The sequence below is a fragment of the Cricetulus griseus genome, assembly GCF_003668045.3.
Source record: "Cricetulus griseus strain 17A/GY chromosome 1 unlocalized genomic scaffold, alternate assembly CriGri-PICRH-1.0 chr1_1, whole genome shotgun sequence".
Lineage (NCBI taxonomy): Eukaryota > Metazoa > Chordata > Mammalia > Rodentia > Cricetidae > Cricetulus > Cricetulus griseus.
Genome location: NW_023276807.1, coordinates 270,250,971 through 270,273,033, shown reverse-complemented (window position 1 = coordinate 270,273,033; position 22,063 = coordinate 270,250,971). Strand labels below are relative to the sequence as shown.

General features: G+C 44.3%; 1 protein-coding gene across 8 annotated transcripts in view; it reads right to left on the bottom strand.

The window, feature by feature from the left end:
* Mbnl2 (muscleblind like splicing regulator 2) overlaps positions 1–22,063 on the bottom strand; it is a 155,056-nt gene that overhangs the window by 110,985 nt on the left and 22,008 nt on the right. Inside the window, exon 2 of one of the 8 annotated variants that reach the window (XM_027393914.2) lies at positions 12,048–12,164. The exons of 4 other annotated variants lie outside the window; for them this stretch is intronic. The gene's annotated coding sequence lies outside the window, so the exon portion shown is untranslated. Of the gene's footprint in view, positions 1–7,360; positions 7,508–11,159; positions 11,310–11,834; positions 11,980–12,047; positions 12,165–22,063 lie in introns of those variants that run through there. 3 more of the 8 variants (XM_035453436.1, XM_035453435.1, XM_027393913.2) reach the window with 3 other exon arrangements.

The window sequence follows — 22,063 nt, the reverse complement described above, 5'->3', positions numbered from 1 at the left end:
ATCCCCTTACCTATAACTGCCCTCAAGCCTCATTGTTTCTTTATAAACACATGTCCTTACTTCCTAACTTACAACAACTGTAAATACTGACGATACTGTAAATACCGACTTACCCAACTGTTGCCCACCACAGTGAAAACTCTTAAGGAATTTGCTTTCTGCCTATAATTCAGTCTGGCTGTTATTTTGGAATCCTTTGAATTCAGCTCAACACCTACCGGGTCTGTAGAAAACACTCTTACATGTTTGCTGAATGAACTCCTGATCCTCCTCCAATGAACATTTGCATTTTAACACAGACCAAGCTCAAGGGTACAGGAATAAGGTTTGGACGGGGTCATTGGCTATGACCTAGAGAGACATCCCAGCAGGTGCCCTGATTCATTCTGCTGTTGTCCAGCAGACTGGTGTGGGAAGCTGCCCCAGTGATGAGTAACTCAGCCTCAACACCTTCTTACTCAGCCTCATGATTTCCAAAGTACAGGAAGGACCTGAGCCAGCAGCACTGTAGCCCCTTGAAACTTATGCAGATTCCTGGTTCCTCCCAGAGACCCAACCTTGGAAGACCAGGTCATGCCACAGTCTGTATTTAATCAGCCTGCTGGAGTGACCAGTGTGCAAGCTGGACAACCACCTTTAGCAGTGTCCCTTGCTGCCTTATTCTCTGTTAGGCATCAGGGTGGTAAAGAAACAAAGATGGCTGCTTCAGGTCACCAGCAGGATGTCTGTGTGTTCACAAATTGCTACAGCAGTAGCTGTAGGAGGGCAGGAGGCTGGTGGCTACATGCCTGACCAATCAAAACAAAGCCAAAACTAGACCAAGCAGAAGACAACCAGGAGACCAGTTCCAGGTGAGTGCTCTGGGAGAATGAGGGTTCAGACCAACATGCTCCACTCAGGGGCTTTCAAAATTCAGGTCTTTGAGGAAGGGTGGTCTTGCTCTGCAAAAGGACCTTCCTCTGGTGACCCTTGGTGACAGATGTCAGAAAGAAAGGGCTGTTTTGTGAATCACAGGCACACATCCTTCCTAAGCCTCATACCCAGGCTCGCTGTCTTTAAAGGAGAGACTAGCTCAAAGTTCAAAGATAAATGGCTTTCTCTATTATTTACTGAAACTCGGAAGGTATATCCATTCAACTCTACACACCAATGTCAGCTATTTTTAGGGTCCTTTCCTCACACGGCACTTCCATTTTTTTCAGAATTTTATTTGAAACTATTCTAGGCGTTAGCTTTTCAGAGAGCTGTGGCTCTGGACTACATGAAAGAATCTGCGGCTGATGTTCTTTGGCAATTGCTAAATTATGCAGCTGGGAAGTTTGGAATGCCTGGCCCTGCACTGTGGGAGAGGAGGAGGTGGCTTCCCCTGGTTCCACACCCTCAGACAAGCCCAGGCTGAAGACCCCCCAGGTGTCCCCGCAGAGCCATCACTTTGTGGATAATTTGCACATTTCTGAAGGGAAAAAAACATCAATCATGTCCAATCTTGAGGATGAGATTGATCAAAATTTAAGACTGCCGTAAGGGAAGGCACAGCCCTCCTGGTTCACTCCTGGTCACCTGGCTGCTGTTAGCTGTCTGCCAGACAAGGCCTCCTGCGGCACTGATTAAAGGATCCTGCAAAACAAACCGGTTCCTGAGTCAAGACAGTCAAGGACTCATTAGCCAACGAGTAACTCATAGGACAGGATGCCTTTAATTTTATTTCACATACATCTAATTACAGTGAAGAGCTCTTGGCTCTGCGACTCCCTATTTCTCATTTTTTACAATCTCTGGGTTTCTCATTCTCAACATTTAAATGCTTAAAGGATGCAGTTTTGTTTCTTGGTTTGAGGCTGGGTCTCTCTACTCACTGGGTAGTATTGGAGAGCCTAGAGCTCAAACTGACCTACCTTCCTGCCTCAGCTTCCTCCAGATGGCTGGGAGTTACGGGCATGCAATATCACAGCGGGATTTTTATGGGGGGTGGTGGAGGGGTAAACAGGAGTGGTGGAGTGGTCTTTGAGACAGGCTCTTCAGCCTGGGCTAGCCTGGTATACACTATGTAGCCCAAACCGGCCTTAAACTCTGGCAATTCCCCTGCCTCAGTCCACTAGGACTGGAATTATAGGCTATGCCACAGCACATGACTTAAAAACCCTGAAATAAAATAATCTTTCCTTCCTGGGAAGAGGTTGTTATCTGAGCATCCCCTCCCCAAACTGACTGTTTAGAACAGCTCACTGTAAGCTCCCTCCACTCATCACTGAGTTAGCCACATCCCAGGCCTATCCGGTGCAGAGGCAGTGACCACAGAAGTCGGGAGGGGCCACTGGCTGAAGCACCTGGGCTGAAAGTGGGATGTGATACCATACTGTCTAGTAATCACTGCCTTGGGGAAGATATGTCAAACAAGGCTTCCACGAGACAGCTCAGTGGACCAAGAGACAGACAGCAGTGACAGAGATGACAGTCCAAGGAAGTAAGTAGAGAACCCCACCATCTCTTCACAGAAATCAGTTCAGCCATCACAGTTACCAACAAAGGGATCTGTTCTCACAAACTCCTTTGAATTGTTTTCTTTTTTCATTTATTAAAGAATTATCTACAAAATGGAACTTTGAAAGTTAAGGGATGGAAACCAGCTTTTCCCACCTGGCTTCTAGTTTTCCTCTAGGTATCTGTGTGACAGACCAAACCCTTTGAGCTTACTGATCAAGGGGCTGATAACACATAATCCATAAATATCTATGGTCACACAACATAATTAGCAGTATAATACAAGGGCTCTCTTTATGGTAGCTGGTCTATACTCATCTAGAGTCTTCAGGGATACCTGCATTAAGTTTTAAATTTCTGAGCTGTCTTAGTGTCAGTCATGCCTTTAAGAATGAGGCAGCTATGTAAACTGTGGCAGGGTTGTTCTTCAGCTTGTGAGGAATGTCACCAGAAAGCACTGGGCATATTGTGTTAGTAAATATACGCTGCACAGACAGAAACACAATGAAGAACCCTGTATCCCCAACAGGCTTGGAAGCCAATGATGTGTGAGTGTTTGCTCGCTCGCACATCTGAAGAACAGTGAGTATATATGTGTGCATGCATATTTATCTGAAGAACTCTCTCTATGGTGGGGGATACGAGTCATGGAGTCCCTTCTATGTGAGCTCCAGAAACCTTTGCGAAATCTTCACCTGGACAGCCCTCATCCTGAGTGGGGCCTGGGGATGGCATCCCCATTGTTACTCAGTCCCTTTGGACACACTTTCTGATACATTGCTGGGGGAAATGAGACAGAGACTCCCAAGGGCACAAATAGGTCAGCTTTATCTATCACAAAGGCAATAAAGGAAAGATTCTCAGCTAAATTTTCTTTCCATGTGTGTCTTAAAATATAAGTAAAAACGTCATAAAATCCAAGGTTCATTTTCATATTTGAACACTTCCCATCTACTTTCACGGCCAGTTCCAGGAATGCACAGAGACAGAGATCCCATCTTTAAATAGAAAAGAGAAAAACTCTAAGTATACTCCTAAACCCACATCCAGATAGAATATATTCAACGCATCGTTGTTTTCAAACTGTGGTTTTTTTCCATTGTGTTTTCTCTCCAAATTTAATTCAGTTAAGAATTTCCCTTCAGTATTGAAGGAAAGCAACTGTAATAGATAACATTCAAGTGGGACATGGTATTTGTCTCCTGGGTGGCCAGCAACCCATGGCTGCATGCACACAAGGTGCTGGTGGAGCTCCAAATCCCACTGCTAGAATTTCCCTTTCCTTCCCTGGCCCAGTCTTTAGTGAACACTTCTTCCCAGCTGACCTTTGACCTACACTCTCTCCCCGACACCAACATAATGGTCCCTTCATCTGCCACTATTACAGTTTGAGTGTATCCTATCCCTCACACACTCCTGCTCTGTGTTTTGTTCCTCATCTTGTTCTTCTGAGAGGCTGTGGACCCCTTGATTGGCTCCCCAGGCTGCTGTGATACGGACAGGCTGCCACACATGACCAACACTCTTAACTGAGCCCCACCATGTATCCCCCACCAAGATGCATTGATGCTTCTAAAACCATGAGCCAAAATGATTGTCTCCTTCTTAAGCTGTTGGTGTCAGGAACTATAGGTACAGTGAGGTAAAAGGGAATAAACAACACCTACGAAGGTCAGGGCTCCCCTCTCACCTTTTAATATCCTCAGAAAGAAGGGTTGCCTCATGTTGTTGATGGACATACGTTTAAAACAATCAGTGCATTGCCATAACTGTTGGCAATTAAGCTACCAAGGCACAGACGTAGTAGAGGACAATAGGAAGCTGACGTCTGCATGAACACAGCATAAGTGTGATGGACACAGACACAGGTTGTCACAGGCGTGACCAGTGGCATGGCTTTTCAAAACAGCAGTGATGCTGGAAGGACCTTGGGCAGTTCTGCTTCTGGAACCTCAGGGTTGCCCACAGAAGTAGAAGGAGGAATTCAGAGTAAACATGGTGTGTGTGTGTGTGTGTGTGTGTGTGTGTGTGTGTGTGTGTGTGTGTGTGTGTGTCTGTGTGTGTGTGTCTGTGTGTGTGCGAGGCGTGCCTGCGCGTTTGTGTGTGCATGCACACATACAGCACCAGCCCAAATGAAGCTCCCAAGTTGTTAGGGACACACTTCTGTTTATCCAGTTGCTGGTTGCTGTAGTCTATAACAATTCAACTACTCTAAGACAGCCCAGAATTAAAGCTTGGTGTAAACAGATGAAGCAGAGTTGGGATCACAGCTCCTATCACTAAGAATAGACTCCCTACATTATGTGACTGGCAGGACATTTAGTGGTCGTGAAAGTCCATGGAGTCATGTCCATCACAGGACATCAAAATCTGTCTACTCACGTCCACTAAGTTCCAGATATCTGCCCTAAATTTCCATGACGCACCTTGGGTGGGGCATTCCTCATCAAGAACAGTGTTGTGGGGTTTGGGGATGCCCAAGTGTACATGAACTGGCACTGGCAGAGTGAGCACAGAGAACTTCAAATGGTACCAGGCAAAGGAAGATAGGACTTTGCCTGGGGAAAACTCCATAGAGAAGCCAATCTCCAAACATTTGTTCTGAAGAGTTTGCAAGAGGTAGGGATCTGGCCAAAGGCTAGAGCAACAGGTGAAGAGGAAAGGAAAAATCCAGGTAACACTGCACTGTAGTTATGGGCAGCAAAGAAAGGCCACATAGAGATCACGGATGTTAGAAACTCATTAACAAACAGTAACCTTTTGGGGTCGAGGAGAAAAGGAAGGAGATGAGGCTAAGAGAAGTTCACAGCTGTGGTCTATGTGGGCAGAAGGACCTGAAGCTGTGCCCCAGGTGAAAGTGTTGAAAGTGCCCAGGTGTTTGGAAATGGGGCACAGAAGTCATGGACATGAACTTGAACATGAGGTGGAATCCGAGTTCCTCAGGCCACAGGATGGCTAAGAGACACGCACATTCACCGAGTGAGAGCAAGGGCAAGCCAGACTTGGAGACCAAAGGACTACCTGAGCAGGATATGGCACGGTTCACTGAGTTTCTTAGAGGTGACAGACGTTAAGAAGCACCAGGAAAATGACAGAAAAAGAAAAACAATGGAAGAAACTCCTCCGAACCATCCAACGTGAAGGGAGAAGGAGGTGGATTGCTAAGAAGGACAGCCTTGGCGTCCACCGCTGCAGTAGCAGGGCATATGTGTGCACAGCTGTCAGCAGCGAGCTCTTCACTGATTCTCCAGGTGGCGAGAGGACAAGAGCAGTCAGGGCACAAATACAACGCTGGTGTACTTGGTGGCATAGGGACACAGCAGAACAACAGAGGGAATGTCCCATGCTTTCTGCACTGGTGTCAGCTGGGCCCTTGGACAGCTGTTTTTGGAACCTCAGGGCTGATCCCAGTAACAGGGGGATGAGCAAAGCTCACAGAGGAGGGCCAGCCTCCCCTGCAAGCCTTCCCAGGCTCCTTTCTTTCCTTGGAAGAAAAGGAAAGGAAGGAGCTTGGGAAGACGGTGGGTGGGCGGAAGTGGGAGTTGGTGAGCTACAGAAGGAAGGCCTGAAGAGCCAGGAGGAAAGACAGTGGCTTGAAGACACACAGCTGGATAAGCAATTCTAGGTGGCTGTCTCACAGCCCTGCCATTTCAGTCAGGTAAACTGTCCACTGGCCCCACAGGAGGGGTGGGGCTGGGTCCTCAGATGCTGCCCAAGGTGAGAACACGGACTTCCAGCAGTAGTGTAACATGAGAGGAGAGAAGGGACAGAAATATCAGTTGTGTTAAAAAATGGAGCTTCTTTGCAAAGGCAGGACCTGCTCCTGGATGGAGGACTCTGTTCTTGTGACTTTTTTTTTTTTTACCCATTACTGGCTGGCTTGGAACAACGGCAAGGAAGGCAGGTGCACATTTCAAAGGTTAAGGGCTTTGATATGTACAGTGTACAATATCAGCAAGTCCAGAGGTCTAGGGAGATTAGTGGGAAGGAGGCAGCAGCTGAAGGCAAGGCTATTCTCTCCTGAGCAGAAACTGTGCGTGGCATCATGGGAGTCCATAAATATCTCCATGTGTGCATATATACGGCTGTGTACACGCTGAGCTGCAGTGGAGAGTGATGTAAGAACCGGGTGTGGCTGATACCCCTCACAAGAATGGTTCAGCACACACTGCAGTCACACACACACACACACACACACACACACACACACACACACACACACACGTCACACACACACCCGGCAGTCACACACACAGACACACAGACACAGACACAGACACAGACACACAGACATACAGACACACACACAGACACACACACACACAGACACACACACACATAGACACACACACACACACACACACACACACAGACATACAGACACACACACACACAGACACACACACACACACAGACACACACACACAGACACACAGACACACACAGACACACACACACACACACACAGACACACACACACACACACACAGACACACACACACACACACACACGGTCACAGAACAGAAGTGTCAGCGGCCTCCCTTCTACCTACTGAACTGCTTCGCACAGAGTACAATGTCACCGAGAGGAAGGCGAGAGTCAGGCGGTGCTGGAGGAAGTGCAGTGTGGACCCACTCACAGGTTACCAGGATAACAGCTCTCACCCCAGGTTAGCATACTTAATGGTGAGATAAGACCAGGCAGAGCTTTTAGAACAAACATTTACCCAGCATCATTTGCGATAAGATTTCTCAGGTGGAAGGTAATAAGCATGAGAACTATCACAGAGTTCATGCCTGGTGGCCTGCGCTGCCTGGAAGAGAGAGGCGCGTGGGAGCCAGCGGGAGGGCTGGAACGCAAGCAGCCTGCAATACCCACCAGGCCTCAGCTTACGCACATCTCTGTCCAGTCTTGCAGTGTCAAACTCAGGGTGGATCTTTACAGCTTTAGACAATGATGTCTCCCAGACACCTATTTCGTCCGCTCCTCTCTTTCTCCTTTGTCCTTTTCTTCCTCCCCCAGACGCCCTGCAATGCAAAGACAACATGGGTGCCGCCGTCCTAGCTCCTTGGGGTCCGGCTGCTTTCCATCATCTCCTGGGCTTCTCCATCTTCACCCAAGCCACCCGATTTGTTCCTGTGTGTTTTTGTGCTGTGACCTCTCAAGCCATCTGCCCACACTATTTCCCAACCCTCTGCCACAGCCCCGCAAACAAATCAGCACAAAGGAAGCTCATGGCCTGTCTGCCCACAGCCCTAGACATCCCAGTCAAGACCTTACAATGGTTTGCAACGCAAAGACCTTCATGGAGGCCTCACGGCTTCTCTGACCACCTGTCTAAAATGACCTCTGCCTCCCTTCCAGCCATTCTGGTCTTATCTGTGTCCTCGGGTAACCAGACACATCCTGCCTCCAAGCGTTAACCTCATGGATCCTTCCGCTGGGAATACTCACCCAGACAGCCGCACCCTGGAGGTCACCCTACAGGGAAGCCTTTCTGATGTAATATTGCATCAGGCCCCTGGTTCATGCAGGCTCATCTTGCTACATCTCCCTCTGAAGCCCTCGTCAGTGTTCACTGCTCAGGTAGTTATCTCATAGCTTCAGTGTAGTGGCTTTGAGAAAGGGACAGGGTCCGTGCGTATCCCCTGACCGCTAGCAAAGCCTCTAACTTTGGGACACAGCAAACACTGGACAAATCCTTACTGAATGGGGAGCCAGAAGATGAATGGGCAAACACACGGCTGGACAGACTCCAGAGCTCATAGTCTGTGCCTGCTCTGACAGGGCGCTTGCTTTGTTCCTTCTTCATGATGGGACTTGAAATAGTCCTTGGCCTCTCTTGCTCCTGCTGTGATTTCTGCTCCCCAGGAATCCAGTTTCTGGGCTTTGAGAGGGAGGGGGCTTGGCAGTTCCTAAAGCCACTCCTGTCCTTCAAGTTCTATGGCTGTTTGGTGACTTGCAAGGATGATTTAAGGAGAAATGTATTTTTAGGGACTCCTGTGAAAAATCTTATCAGCGCGACTGTGTTTGGCCTAGATGTGTTAGCAGGCCCTCTGAGCCATGGGATCTAATGGGAGCGTATGCCATGGGAAGGGAGACATTTGCAGAACACAGAGGGAGCACTATAAAAGGTGGCTGGTGCTGTTCCTCTTACACCTGGCACCTAAGGAGGGTCAGGAAGGAAGGGGACAGAGAGGACTGAGCAGACTGTCCCTCAACTGCACTGCGGGAGGGACATGGATCCGGAGACTGGCTCCTCACTGGTTGAATTATCCTTCCTTTTGTTTGCTCTCCCACCAACACAGAACATAGGCTATTTCCATATGGAGGCCCTGCACAGAGGTCATTTCAGTCTTCCTTGTGCAGTGGAAGGGGTTGTTGAGGGCGCAGTTGGGGGGAGGGCTTCTGAATGTCAAGGGCAGTTACACTGGCGCTCTGGGTTGTCTGGGGAAGTGACTGTTGACCCTGAGAGGCCATGAAGAAGTCCACGGCCCCCTCTTTGGCTTGGCTTTGTCTAGCAGCTGCACAGCCCTGTGGATCAACAAGTCTCCGGGGTAGGCCTCAGAGAGTGGCCTCCTGTAAGGCAGGACCCCGGGTGCGCTTTCTGAGGTGGAGATATCACATTGAGAGCCTTCCAGCTCTTGGCCTCTCGCCACATCCAACCAACCCCACACACTTGTTCAGGACACAGCAATCCTAGAACAGAACCAGACATGAGCTATGAGGAAGGAACATTCCATGGGTTTCTGAGACCCTAGAAAGACAGAGAACCACTATCTTGTTTGAACCATGTAGGTCACTGCATGGACAGACCTGAGACATATGGATGATGATATTGAGAGCAAGTCTTTCCCATGCCCTACCATTTGAGTGAAGAACAGACCCAGGAGTTGAGGAGCAACAGGAAGAAACTGATTGACAATAGCTCAAAATAAATAAATAAATAAATCTTGTTTACAGTGATTTCACTCAACTTTAGAAGAAAGGAAGTGAAAAGTCAGTTTCCAGCCATACGTGTTTTAATTGCCATTGACATGGAATGACTCAGCCACAAGAATAAAGTGGGCTACAGAAGCGGGTTTGAGACGACAATCCATCCATCTTTAAGGAAACTGAGCAGATAGATACTGAAACCAACAACCAATAGTTACTGTGTTTCAAGTCTGAACTATGAGGAATAAAATGACCCAGGCAATTATGTATAAACTGCAATCTATACGCCCAGGCACATGTGGGCACTGCAAGATGATGTCAGTGTCCGCTGTGGGATGGAGGGGTGCTAGCAGCGGCTCCTTACGCGGGCGGGCTCCCTGGTCTGTCCCTTCACTTGGGCACAGCTGCCTTTGTTACTTTCCACAGACCCAGTCACTCTTCAGAGGCCAGTTGCCACCGTCTCTGCTTCCCTGCTGCCTACACTTGTCATTATTTCCAAGCAACCCAAGCAACGTCACCCTGTGCTGTGTTGCCATAGTAACCATGGGCCAACAGTTTGAGGAGTGCCACCGAGCAGCAGAGAGAGAAGACGACACTACAGGCTGTTCTGGACCTGGTCACTCGTCACATCTGGGGTGCCAAACAGGCTTCTTCCCACTTTACGGAAGGGGAAACTAAGGGAATAGGCCAAGGGTCTCCTAAACCCTGCCCACGGTGATGGAAGTGGATGAGTGGATGAGTTCACCCAACACTGGAGCTGTGCCCACTATTCACATTTATTTCCATAGCAACACCTAGGTCTAGGCACGGGGGTCACATCTGTGAACCAAGAACCTCGTAAACTCCAGTGCTCTCTGCTCAAGTGACTTTGCCCTTGATTTCCCAACGCAAAACTAGTACCCAGATGTGAGCACTGTGGTTTTCCCGGGCTCACCGGCTTGTGGACCCCGCTCAGTCTCAGCATTCCCTCTCCCAATGGCACTGCATTTCCTCATTTCTTTTAAAAACGTAACCATTTCTCTTTAAGTTGTTTTTTTGTTTTTTGTTTGTTTGTTTGTTTTTTGAGACAACTGCTGAGCTGGAAAATTAACAACCCAGCATAACCTTCGATACTACCCTCAAGACAAACTCTCAGGTTACTTGTTGATTATTTTCTGAGATGATTTTATCATCCCCCTTCCCGTGTGCCGACTTCAATTGCTCCTCTAAGCCTGCTTGCATCTCAAACTGGTCTGGCCTCTTTCTCAAGAGAACCAATGGCTTAGAATGGAATCAAACCTGACAGAGGGAGGGCTGGCAGGAGGGAGGGAGGGAAGGAGAGGGAGGGAGAAAGGGAGACACAGAGAGAGAAGGAAGGAGAGAGGGGGAGAGAGAAACAGAGAGACAGGGAGGGAAGAGGGGAGAGAGGAAGGGGAGGAAAGGAGAGAGACACAGAGGGGGCAGGGAGGGATGGAGGGAGAATAAGGATTTGAACACCACTTTCCTCTGGTATGTAGATTATTATATACCTACTTAGTTAAGTACTTTGGATATATGTCTGGCAAATTCCAAAACCAAAAGTGTTTTGTTTCTGTCTCCTTTTGGTCATCAGCACATGTGTGAAAGGGCAACCATGCCTTAATCTTTTGTTTTTTAAAGTTCAATTTTGCACAGTATTTTAACTAACAATTCGATGTTAAGTGATTGTTATGGTTACAACAGAACTCCCCGTGTATGTGAGCATAAATGGTGTTTTGCTTACCGAAATGTGTCTTCTCGGTGGTGATTGAAATAACTCACTCACAGTTTAACAACAGGATGCCTCTGACAGGAAAGACACTGCTTAATTAAACTCACAGTGCTAAGAGTCCAGAGACACAGCCATGAACCCTAGACAAGACATCCACCTTGAAAGGTCCCTGGCGGTGTCTACTCACTGCTGAGACATTACACTGGCCATGACAGAATCTGGAAGACTGACATTGGGAAGGCTGCAAGAGTCTATGGAAATTTTGGTGTAGGTCACTGTTCAATTCTGCAGCGGCTGGCAAGGATAGACATCTCCGCCTGTTTCCACGTTTCCAGTAAGAATGACTCATCAATTGCAAATACTGAGTCTACTGGTTCATCACTCCACCAGCTGCTGTAACTAGTGCCTCATCACACTCAGCTAGCAAGCATTCCAAACTTTTGCAAATCATGGTTCCAATGCCAGTTTTTTGCTTTTTGTTTTTTTTTAAACCAAGCAGATAATAAATATCTATGACCTCGAGAGGGTCCACTCTAAGTGTTCACTGTTCTCTGTCATAAACTGATGGCTTAGTTTTCCCTGCTTCTCCTTCCACACTTGGTCACCCAGGGTGTGTGTGTGTGTGTGTGTGTGTGTGTGTGTGTGTGTGTGTGTGTGTGTGTGATGGGTGCTCCATGGAACACTCACTTAGCTGCCGGAAATGGACACAGTTGGGAGTTCAAAGAACTGAGATTTAACTTCTGCACAGCACATACTGCCTGGGAGATCTGGGGCAAGTCACAACTGCCCTCTCAGCCTCAGTTTACCACCACACAAGTGACGAGTCTGGACACAGCAATGGCTGTCAGGTGCAGACATAAACAGATAGAGTCAAACGTAAACACTGCAGCTTTCAAAGACCTGAGATCGGCTATATTTCGAGTTGTTGGTAAGTTGTTGGAGGGTGAGTAGCTTGAAATGTATCTTCCCGATAAGCACAGACGGTGATGGAGTAGAAAGTGAGATTTGGAAGCCTTCCTAAATAAAAGAAAAAAAAAAAGGCTCGTTAACCCTTCCTGCCCTGCGCCTCCTCTGCTGCAAGAAGAGACCCTTGAGCAACACTGATCAGCAAGCTATCCATGCCAGGCTTCTTCTACCTTGGACATGCTAGCAACCATGCTCTTGCCTCAGAGAGAGGGCTGGATCTCCAGGGAAAGGCCTGAGACCTGTGGGGATTTTCTTCGTTAACCCTGAAGCAGAAGCCTGGGCTCATTATGGCTAATAATTCTGTCTGACTCTCTAACCCTGCTCAGAGGAGGTAATAAAGCTGCTTCTGGAGCTGAGGGCCTGCAGTGGGCATGAGAAAAATCTGACGTCAGCACCACCACCCAGGCTGGGAAACCCAGCACACTAATTTATTTAATGAAAAATACGGGAATCAGCTGTGTGTGCAACTGCAGAGTTACGTGCCGAGCCTTTCGGTTGTAATTGTGCATCTCAGTAAGAGGCGTGATTGCTTCCAAAATATCCATCGGATATCTACTTCCCTTTCAAACTTAAAATCTGTCTGAATGCAGTGCAGTAAATGAAAGGGAGACTGGGAACTGCCGAGGATCATAGAGTCCTCCAATCTTACCTCACAAATAAAGGACGGCGCGTGAGGGAAGAAAAATGCCAAAAGGGAAGTTTAAGTCAAATGTTCAGATTCAGAGGCATGGCAAATAGCATGGATCTTGTTTCACTGAAACTTGTACAAGCAAAATCTTTTGGGCCCGACTTCAGAATGTTATTAAACACCTTCCTTTCTGACTTTTTTTTTTTACAACGAAAACCCTCATTCTTTTTCTAAAATTTAAAGTAGTCAATGCTTCAAAATTTCCATGTGGCTTCTGCAAAGAAAAATCAAAATCATAATTATTATAAAATTTGGAAATGGTTTATTCTAGTTTGTGTCTCTATTGCTTCCATAAACATGATGAACACCATGACCAAAAGAGATCTGGGAAGGGGGGCTTAATTTGACTTTCACGTTATAGTACATCATCCAGGGGAACCAGGGTGGGTGCTCAAGGCAGGATCCTGGAGACTGGAACTGAAACAGAAGCAGTGAAGGAACGCTGCTGACTGGCTTGCCTCTAGTTTGTACAGCTTGCTTTCTTAATTAGCCCAGGCCCAGTTGCCTAGGGATGGTACCACCCACAGTGGACTGGCCCCTCCCATGCCAATCAGCAATCAAAAAAAAAAAGTCTCACAGACAAGTCCACAGGTCAGTTTGTTGAAAACCAGCACGTGGCTCAATGTTATAAAAGTTTTATCTAAATAGCTAAATGATTCTTAGCAGCATTTAACAGTTAAAATTGGATATGTCTAGAAGAAAAAAACTGATGATTCCCAAGAAAAATCTATCACATTTTATGAAATGTAGGTTCCCAGAAAATATCTTAGGATCACTTCTGTGTATTAGTACATACGCCAATGCCATCTCTACAGAGAACATTTGTGTCACTATTCTGTAAAGTAAAAGGATTTCCTTTAGGAAGAAAATTATCACACTTGAAACTTGCTTAAATTCTCTCCATTTATCTGCATGATGCCAAACTGTCTTCAAATGAGAAACTTCGGGGCCCAAGAAGCCGGGTCTCCAGGAAGAAATAAACAGCATCTATGAATGAAACCTGCTTTAATTCTTCTGTCACAGGTGCCTCGAACTTCTTAGGATTAATTGGTACATAATAAGATCTTGATGAATCTGCATGTTTTTGCTTGGTAGCACTTGTTGAACTGTGAGCGTTTGGGGACAGCAATCATGCAAACAGAACTACACATCCCTAACAAGGGTCTGTAGGATATAGGAGAGATGGATAGATAGACAGATGGGTATATGAAGAAACGAATCAAAGCAAGAAAGGGTTATTCATCTTTATTTTAAATGTGTATCAAAATCAGCAGGATTTATATGTAAATTTAAGTAAACTACCCAAACTTTGTTTATAACATCAAAAATCTAATAAATATGCAGCGTTCAAGTAGATTCTAGTCAGCAAGAAGAAAAAAAAATCTACTGCTGGTTGCTATAACTCATTAAAAATCTCCTAGGGACACTTTCAGCCACAAATGATGGCAAAACACAAGCGGCTCACAAATTTCCGAAAGTCGAGATCGAGGGGGTGAATACAAACAGGAGCGTGCATTGATATTGATATGCAGGAAAACGTGGGCAGTTATTGGACAAAGTGGGGACGTGTTCCTATCTTCAAATGATGTGATCACAGACCCAGAAAACCCAGGAGAATTGAATTTAATCCTCCTCACACAGAAAAAGTGGGCTCAGTCAGATAATGAGATAACCAAAGAAATTTCAATGGCGCCAACGGTTTTCTACCAGCAATCAGGTAGAACACATAATAAAAAATATTTCATTAATAGTTTTCTACCAGCAATCAGCTAGAATATGCAATAAAAATACTTCACTTATAGTAGTTTCATAAACACAAAACAACTAGGAATGATTCTAACTGAAAAATATACTGGGGAGGCATAAACAGCATTAAAGTTTACTTTGGGATGTAAAGTAATACTTGAATCGTTAATAATCAAGACAGGTATTATTGATTAGCTCTCTCTTTTTCTCTCTTCCTTCTTTTTCTTTTTTTGATTTTTCCCTGTAGCTGTGGGGATCAAATCCAAGGCTAAAGGGTTTGTTATTGTTTCCTTTTTAACACCGCCTCTGTGGATTGCACCAGGGGCTCACAAATACTAGGCAGACTTTTTTCCACTGACCTCCTTCTCCAGCGTCATCACCGTTACTTAAAGTGGAGAAGAAATGCCTCAGCAGTTAAGGGTATCTGTTTCTGTTGCTGAGGACCTGACTTTGGTTCCCAGCATCTAATTTGGGTAGCTCACAACTCCAGATCCAGGGTATCCACTGCCCTCTTCTGACCTTTGCTGGTACTCAAACACAGATAGCATAAACTACACTGACAAAAACTAGTTTAAAAGTAAATTTGAGTTCTTACTAACCTAAATTGTAGAGTCAGTAAGCTCACTTTCATTAACGTCTCAGAGATTATTTTTAGTGTTGGAGAAGGTTTGTGTAAGTGGGGTGGGGGGCATGTAAACATTTATTTTGGTGTTTCTCTGAAAGAAGAAGCAGAGAACTGAGCAGAGGTTTCCGAAAAAGAAATCACAGTCCATGGGATAAGTCTTACAACAGAGGATGCTATTTAAAACAATGAAAGCCACAGTTTGTTGCTGCTGAAGGAAAAGACACATAAATCAGTGGAATCAACTAGAAATTCCTTTAAAATTTTTTTGTAATGCTTGTGCATGGGAGTGCGTGTACACCTGTACCAAGTGCATGTGGGACTCAGAGCCCAGCTTCCCGGAGTTCAGCCCTGCCTCACTGTTGCTCCAGGGAGTGAACTCAGGCCTCCGGCTTCTACGAAAGCCCTGCTATCCACTAAGCCCTCTCACTCCACCCTCAACTAGAAATTACTTGAGCAAATACTTCTTTAATCCCAGCACTGGGGAGGCAGAGGCAGGAGGATCTCTGTCTATGGATCAAGTTCCAGGACAGCCAGAGCTACACAGAGAAACCCTGTGTCAAAAAACAGGGCTACACAGAGAAACCCTGTCTCAAACAAACAAACAAACAAACAAACAAACAAACAAAACAAAGAGTCACAACCTGATTATAACAAAAATATAACCCAAAAAGGGGGGCGGGGGAGGGAATAGGACTGTCTTGTTGCAAACAGGCACACATGTCCCTCTTCGAATCAAAACTATTGCAAGAAAATAAAAACGATATTAAAGCCAGCCAAACACAAAGCCTACGATGACAGCAAAAGTCGGCTTGAGCACTGAGTAACTTGACCCACAGTGTCCAGTACAAAGACAACTTAAATTTATTAGGAAGGAACTGGAGACAGTACCAGCCATGAGTCTTGCGCTCTCCGTGCTTCTCACAGCAAATAACTAAGCTTTGTCTAGTAGCAAGGCAGATCAAGAACTGGCAGCCCAAGCGGTACCCCCTGAAAGTGGAGGTGGTGAGAGGAAGGAGGCCTGGCTGATCTGCATGCTGGCACTCTGGGGGGCAGGGGAGCTGGGAAGGGAGAAGTTACTCCTGACAATATGAAACTGAAGCTGCTGCATCACTAAGCTCAATCAAATCACATCGAGGAATCTACTTGACACTCAAGAGGGAAATTTTACTGATAGGCTGTAAGATGTTGTGCTCTGGCTTGAATAATGCAGAGGCAGTTCAGGCCTGGGAAGGTCTCTCTTCATTCAACATGAATGAATGAACCAAAACAAACAGCTGGATATGCCAGGAAGACCTGAAAGGATGGAGCAAGACATTCCACAAACCCAAAGGAGGATTAAGAGGCTTGCATGAGGTCTCTTGTTGAAAAAGCAAAATTTAAGAAGTTGTTGTGTAGCTGCATATTTTCCAGCTTTCAAAAAAAGATGAAGAAAGTTGAATTTAGGAAAGCCAAACAAATTAAGAAGCATTGAGAAAGCAGCAAGAAACTGAATAAGTGTGGCAGACAGCCCTTGATGCCAGATTAGAAGGGGAGGCCACTGACATTTTGAGTGCAGAATTCAAGTCTGAATTTGGCAAAATGCATCATCAATGTTCAAGTAGAATCCATCAGATGGAGAAACATGATGAATATATGGACTACAGAGGGAAAAAAGAAGAAAAGAAGAGAGTAAAGTAGCCCAAGGAAGAAGACAAGGACTCAATCTAAGAACTGCTAGATGTTCATGGAGAGAAAACAATGAAATAAAAGGGCAAGTCAAATGTAGGTAGTGATTCAAGGAAGCCCTGGGAATGAACGTAATAAGAGGTGTGCATGTCTTGGCCACCCCATTGGGTTTGGACTCTCCCAGCAATCATGATAGCCTTGGAAGATCTGTAAAATTATTGAAGGCCTCTGCCCCAGAGCTAACCACAAATGAACCGAGTAGGTTACAGTTTCTCTTTTACAACACAAAACAGTAGATGCTAATAGCAAAATTGTGTAAGTTTCAAGGGAGAAATTTAATAGCCATTACAAAATATTCAACCATGTCACAGTTCTAATAACAGTTCTAATATGCAAGTAAAACATTCTGAGAGGTGTAAAGGGTTAAAAAAAATATAGCCGTTCCTCAAATCTCACTTTGAGAAAAAAAATCAGAAGTTAGAAAAATTATTAAAAATTAGAATTTATGTGCTCAGATTATAATCACAATATAATGTATAAAATAAGCAATTAGAACCAACTGAATATTAAGTGACAAGAAATATTAAAAACAGATATGGTCTCAATATATTGAAATTTTAAGAACGGTATTATTAAATCTTTTTTCTAGCAATGTAGCATGGCAAATCCAGATACTTACTATATGATTTTAAATATATTTTTTTTCTTGAGAAAAAAAGGTTTTACCCTCAGAAGAGAAACTGAAACATAAAGAGTAAAGAAAAATTCTAAAAGTTCCCCTTGTGCCTTTAAGACTGCAAACACGTTGTTTCTTCATTTGAAAGTGAATAGTAGGTCATATGTTACTAGGATCGAGGGCTGATCATTTCTGAAATGTGGACGTACCTTCCAGAACCTCAGAACATTCTCAAAAGAAAAAAGATGGAGACATACAGACAACACGTGGCTGAGCCTGGATACAGTTCTATTGTTGAGAGCTATGCTCGCTCAAACACTACAAGAGGCATTTTAAATATCAGTCTGTTGTCCAAACTGTGTATCAGAAATTATGTGTTATCTAAGAACAAGTCATGAGGTAAAATACAGCTTAGTATTTAAACAACTTGATGATAATTTGGATAATTCCAAATCACAGTAAGTGGCTTGGGATGGGGTGGGGGGTGGGGCTGGACAACCTTTAAGAGATCAGATAAAAGAACAAACTCATAGAGTACAGTGACAATGGCTTGCAAATTATAGCTTTCTAATAATAGTAAAATTTGCATAACACTTTTCAGAGGCTTGGCATAAAATGTTAAATTATAACTGCTTATTATTGTTTCTAATAATAAAACATAACTAATGTAAAATTAACCACTAAGACACTGTAAGTGGCAGTCAGGATGGTACATTCAGGAAGGGTTCCGCCCTGCAAGCCCGTTACCCCTTTGATCTCATAAGATTTCAGGAAGAAAAGAGGGATTCCACGAAGAGTCTTATTTTGATTGTATTATTCTTAGAACAATGACTACCACACGACCTCTGGTCTTTCACGATTTACACAGAGATGCCGAGCTGTGGCATGGTCCCTTGGAGACCTACGCCCATGATTTAGAGATGGGTGGCTGACATGTGGGGCGAACACTGAATCTGTGGCATTAAGGACTTGGAATCAGCCAAGGACAAGAGCCTCAAACATCACTACAAATACTACAAAGAATAAGTTGTGTGAAAATAAATTACTACATGCTAAATTGAGGAGTAATAAACACCAGGCGTTGCTGTCAAGAGATATTATTTCCCACGGGACGAGACAAGAACAAGGTTGTGCCATGGCAAAGACATATAGCATATGGTAAAAGATTTGCACCTCCAAAAAGTTAATTTTTAATTTGACTCAATGTTATTTATAGGAAGGTCAATTGACTAGCCTATAGACTAAAATATTAGCTGTCTATAAAGGGATTTAAAACAAAAATAATGCTAATAAACGAAAATGTGATTTAAAATGTGGAATAAGTGATATGGTTAATTCACCATTCTCTCTCGATCCTTCCTTCCGTCCTTCCTTCTTTTTTTAAAGCTGTTTAATGGATGAACTAAACAAAACATCTATTCTCCTACGTTGTTTTAATGCCAGGAGTCCCATTGTCCTAACTGTGGCCTGCAGTGTGGCCACAGCTCTACCAATGCTCTTGACTGTATCATTAACTTCAGTCAGTAAACAGGAAGGCAGGGTACAGGAGCAAGGACCCCACCTCTCAGAACTAACCCATGTCCGCTCCTGGCTTGACACACGGCAGGAATCAAATGACAATCCAGAATTTTCAAAAGCAAAGTAGCCCAGCCTTTTAAAGGAAAAACATCCTCCAGGATTCTAACATTGTGAACACGAAGCCAGAACCCAGGAGCTCATTCCTCTAAGAAGTTTTAAGAAAAACCAAAACAAGTACACTATGCAGTCATTTTTAATGAATCGTCTTTTCAGAGAAACACACTGGACCATACTGGAGCTCTCTTCAGAGTTTCAACATTTTCTTCTTACATAATCTTTACCAGGGATAATTATCAGCTGACGTTTACACAGTGTTACCCAGTGAACAAGGAAGCTTTTAGCGTGCATATCTCCTTCAATCACACAGGCAGACAATGGGCACCCAAAAGATGGGCTGTGACAGTCACGAAGAATTCCAACAGCTAGTTTAATTCTCGGGGCTCCTCAACACTTTCTCCCTAAGATTACCAGCTCCCCATGGGTCTCACTGTGACCCCATAAGTGATTCAGATTGATGATCCACCCACCCCCGTGCTATTTTTGGAACATCACTAAGTGTATTAAGACAATCTCCTGGCTCTATGCTAAAAACTGGCTGTTAGCAGCTCATAAAGCCAAGGTCTGTGTCCTTCAGCAGGAAGGAAAAGGCCATTGAGGAGGCCTGCCCTGAAGTACACCTCTGCACAGTACAGCTGTCTCTGTACAGGGTCAAAAATTCAGCAAGAGAATTTAATAAAAAGGAGAGAGAAAAAAACAAGAGAGAGAACAATAGGAACCAGAGAGAGAGAGAGAGAGAGAGAGAGAGAGAGAGAGAGAGAGAGAGAGAGAGAGAACAGTAGCTAACATCCTAACATTGATGGCGGGGTCTCACTTTGTTAAGGTCTCCAGTTCTCGTTACTTAACACATAAAATGTCATTTTGAGAGTCCTGTTTAATAGTTGGAATGGATGACATGTATTTAAATCTAAATCTCTAAACAGAATTGGTTCTATTTTCAGATTCACACTGAATAGTCAAACTATCAAAAACTTACTTTTCTGGTCTCTATACTGGGATAATAATACCCATCTTTTGGATGACTGATACGATAGTATTAAATTTAAAAATGTTTTCGAAAATAAAGGTCAAAGTGCCATGGCAGACCCTTTGAGGGTATCCACTCTCTGTTTTTGTCTTAAAGGCCATGTATCATTTAGTTTCAAAATGGAAGAAGGTGGTGGCAACCTGTGGATTTGGGCTAATCCTCAAATTTATTTTCATGGAGGGAAACAAGCTCTCACTTTACTTCATAAACTAAAATAATAATTATACTTGAAATTAACACGAGACAGCAAAGCACACTATCAAAAGGGCCCATTTCAGAGTAACAGCCCTCTCCCAAATAAAAAACAAAACAAACAAAAATATTCAAAAGTTATAAAAAATTTTTCTACTCAAGGGTTGTGAAAATAAAAATGTTCTCTACGTAGCTGAACAAAATCAACTCAAATGTCCTTCCTCACAGCAGAAGTAAATAAGACACTGGAATGGCTGCCACTCCTGAAGAAAGAGTCATTATTTGTTGGGTCTCGAAGACACCCAGAAATGGTGTCAGCAGTAACACAGAAGTTATTATCATTTTGTAGGTAATGGAGACTCCTGAGAACGGCTTGGACCAGCCTTTGCCAAGGATAGCAAATGAAGGCCACCCGGTGCTCTCTTCCCTGGTCATGGCAGGCATCACTAATCGATCCCAGTATTCTCTCCCCCTGAACACACCTAAGGACATCTCACAAATTTTCCAAGCAGACAGCCACCAATAACTTATCAGAGTTCCTGAGTTGAGTTGAAAATGCCCCCAGGCTAGGCCAAAGTTTGGAACTATTTATGAAATTGGGGTATAAGGGGCTTGCTTGATGAATAAATTAAGTCTCAGCATAATTCTGATGTGAATATTTACCCTACTTATGAGACCGACTTTGCTGGCACTTCATTACCATTCATTTATATATAAATACCTTAATACCCCTCACAAACCACTCTTACCTCTTCATTAATAAGAGCTTCTTAAGGGTCATTAGTAGATAACACATCCTTGCCCTCTCAAATTGCTGTAGGCAATGATAACTAGTAAAACTGTACATCTCTATGAATAATGTATGACTCGGGTTTTTCAGTGATTAGACTGAAATGAAGTTTTATCATATTTCACTTTCATTTTCCATAGTAGGGCACACATATAATCCTCCCCTGGGCCTATACGGCACACCTCACCCGGATAAGCTTGTTTTTACGGGTAGTGTGAAGAAGTACCCAGAACCGATTTCTTCAAAACAAGTCAGTGAAACAAATGTCTGATTCTTTGGTCAGTGCTCACCAGCCTCAAAACAAACAGGCCATTATACGAGGGGCAAAGAATTGAGATTACAAAGCCAGCCAGGAACAAGGCACGTTATCAGTTGGTCTGCATTGCAGAACAAAGTCACAAAAGCTTCATGAACACATGAAAAAGTCTAAGTGCCAGAGTTTCCAGCAAGCTTCCATGTTTAGGGCAGCCATCCTGACCATATTCTCCCTCCAAATGCCATGTTTCTCTTAGGTTTTCTGAATTTGATTCCTCCAACTGCATTTCTAGGCTCTGGCCTATTTCTCTCTTATGGCCTTCAATTTTTTTGTTTTCAAAATTACAGCTTGCATTCACTCAGAACAAAAGTCATGATGTTTAAAATGCAAGAAAACATAAACTCATTGCAAATAGTTTATGAGTTGGCTTTAATTTTTTTTTGACGTCCAATACTATGTGAATAAACTAAACACAAAAATCATGTTGGAATTTTCCAGGCAGTCCTGTGACCTCACCCTGTCAATTAGACTCAGCTACCAGGGGTTTTGAAACCACCATTATTCCATGTCATGTGAGAAGTTTTTGTTGTTGTTTTTTCTCCGGCATTTCTGGCTTGAGGGGAGAGTAAAATTCTGTCCACAACATGGCC